Below are 2673 nucleotides of genomic sequence, written 5' to 3'. Positions count from 1 at the left end.
CCGCTACAATACCTCACGCTAATACTTACGTTTTGTCATGTGTTTCCGTCCCCTCCGGGAACGTTCGGGCAAGCAGTCCGCCGGCAGCGTTTGGGAGAGGCTGCCCCCGCCCCTCACTCGCCCGCTCCTCGGCTGTGTCGTCGCTGCAGCGATTTGACCCTTACCTGGGAGCTCAGAGCTTGGATGGTGTCGAGGCTGAGAATCTCTCTCCTGCTCCCCCCCTCCTCCCTCCCAACAGAGGGGGGAAAAAAAAAAGGAAAGGACCAAATCCAGCAAGAAATAATTTGGAGTCAGCTGGGAAGCAGAGAGTTTAGAAGAACACTCGCAAGCCCTCCACCCTGTCTTCAGAATGGGCATTCACCCGCCACAAGCCACCCCTCCATTCCCCTCCCGCTCCCCTGTCACAGCCCTGTCATCCACTCTTGGCACGTGGTATTCGACTCCTCGAGGCAAGTCCCTGGTTATCCCGGCTCGTTCTCTCTCAGGGCAGTCTCTCTGGTGCTGGAACTGGGCAGGGATGTGGAGAAGAATCAGGAATCAGTCTGACTTTGAAAGGAAAAGAGGAAAAAAAAAAAATCAGAAACAGTCCATTGCTGCAGGGACAGCAGGAACAAGTACAGGTGGGATGACCCAGGAGCTCTGTGGGTTGCTGTGCAGTGCATATGTTGAGTCCTGGACGCCAGGCTGATGTTAAGCCAGGAGGGAAAGAGGTTAGACCAACTTCTAACTATTCGCACAGTGACTATAATGCATTGATGTGTGTTGCCCCCTCTGAGTTCATCCTCTCTCAGCCGGAGTCACATTCTGCTGTGGGATACGCTGAATGTCCCCAGTTTCCAACATGCTCCGCTAGGTGTGACCAGGCCTCTTGGCAGCAGCCGCCCCTGGGGTTGGTTTGCCCGGCACTGGCAAGCCCTCCGCCCTGTTTTTGCAATGGTCTGTAACCCCCCCACAATCGCCCACCCCCACGTGGCATCGCGGTAGGAAAGACAGAGACAGCTGAGGGGCTGCCCTGCTTCTGATAGCCCCGACCCACGGACGCCCTTCTTGGTAGGGTTTGCGCCTTCGGGACGCAGCTGAGTTTTTGCTGCGCCTCTCTGTGAGAGCTGTTGCGTGGCTCTGCGTCTCCGAGCGTGTTCCCTGTTCCCCAGGATTTACTACACCCCCATTGCCTTGCAGTCGGTGCATTTCTCCCTGGCCATCAACCAACCTCTAATGCCTGTTGCTCTCTAATTAAATCTTTCGATGGTTTCAGCTTTCTGAGCCTGTGTTGGTACGACTCCTGCTCAGGGCACCGCGAGAGAGACAAACCCGCTTTCTGTCCTGTGGTTCCGGGAAGGGTCCTGGCACTCGCAGGCAGGCACCAACGGGGTAGCGACTGTGAAGTGACATCAGCCTTGCTTGGTCGACCAAGTAGAAAGCAAAGAGTCAAACGGTAAGGAGTGGAGCAAAAAGCAAAGCTTAGCTCTCAGTTACTCACGTTGTAAAGCTGTGAGTAGGTTTCCCTGCACCCTAGAAAAACACTGCACAGGCATCTCATTTTTCTCTGGCATTCATTTAACTCGCAGAGCTGTGGGGGAGTTACTGGGAGACTTGGAAAGGCAGTGAGAACACTAGGAAGGGAATTTGGAGTTACGGGGAAGAACACAAAGATGACAGGTGCCACGCTAGAAGAGCACTTACTGTTACCGGGAGAAGACCCCTCCTGACTCTTCCTGACTGCTGCTCGCCCCGGCCCGCCCGCCCGCTCGCTCGCCCCGGCCCGCCCGCCCGCTCGCTCGCCCCGGCCCGCCCGCCCGCTCGCTCGCCCCGGCCCGCCCGCCCGCTCGCTCGCCCCGGCCCGCCCGCCCGCTCGCTCGCCCCGGCCCGCCCGCCCGCTCGCTCGCCCCGGCCCGCCCGCCCGCCCGCCCCGGCCGGCCCGCTCGCCCCGGCCGGCCCGCCCGCCCCGGCCGGCCCGCCCGCTCGCCCCGGCCCCAGCCCCGGCCGGTAGTGCGCGAGTCCCCTGCCCCGTCGCGGCTCCCAAACGGTCCCGGCTCGGCTCCGGGAACCCCCCTGCAAGCAAAGCCAGAGTGCGGTCCTGCAGCTGCCAGAGGAAAGCCCCGGAGAACTGTGGAGGCAGGCACTCACCTAGCACGGAGCGAGCAGGAACCCGATAGCCCCGGCGGGCCAGTGAGCGCCGTTTTAAAGCCGCCAGCCCCGTGCGCGCGAACAACCCTCGCTGCGACGCATGCGCTGAACCCATGGCAACGATCGCGACGCTATCGCCCTGGCGGGACTGGAGCCTCGCTGCGGCGCAGGAGTTGTACCCATGTCAGCGATCGAGTCAGGCTCTCTCTCCCTTTTCCCTTCTCCCCCTAACAACTTTCCAGCATTTCAAGCGTTCAGCGCGGTTCGCTGCAGCGCTGAGCGCCCTCGGGGCGGCACGCGCCGCGGCACGGCGGCGGTGCCGCCCGTGACGCACGCGGGGGCGGCCCTGAGCACTGCCCTGGGCGTGGGCAGCAGCTCGGCCCGGCCCCGTTCGGGATGTTTTGGCATTTAAATCGAAACCCTACACCGCGCGCAGGTAAAAGTCTCTGTTTATGATGGGTACGGCCGCAGGCTGTGCTTATAGCTCAAGCCCCTGTGTGACTTCATTACGATTCTCACAGCCTTTAAAACAGAGAGGGGAGACGG

General features: G+C 61.2%; 1 long non-coding RNA gene across 3 annotated transcripts; it reads right to left on the bottom strand.

Moving 5' to 3' along the window:
• Window positions 1-396: 396 nt before the first annotated feature.
• Window positions 397-2445, bottom strand: LOC137458685 (uncharacterized). Of its 3 annotated transcripts, XR_010991892.1 has the most exons (4): window positions 2128-2445; window positions 1481-1613; window positions 1211-1378; window positions 397-546 (listed from the first exon to the last, which is right to left on the bottom strand). It is a non-coding gene; the product is annotated as an uncharacterized lncRNA (long non-coding RNA). The 3 variants fall into 3 exon arrangements; XR_010991893.1 differs by lacking the exon at window positions 1481-1613 and having other exon boundaries at window positions 1211-1400; XR_010991894.1 differs by lacking the exon at window positions 1481-1613 and having other exon boundaries at window positions 1211-1396.
• Between the last annotated feature and the right edge of the window lie 228 nt (window positions 2446-2673).

Source organism: Melanerpes formicivorus, unplaced genomic scaffold, assembly GCF_026170545.1.
Source record: "Melanerpes formicivorus ecotype bairdi unplaced genomic scaffold, bMelFor1.0.p_v2 SCAF_271, whole genome shotgun sequence".
Lineage (NCBI taxonomy): Eukaryota > Metazoa > Chordata > Aves > Piciformes > Picidae > Melanerpes > Melanerpes formicivorus.
This window is presented reverse-complemented; position numbering and strand designations above follow the sequence as displayed.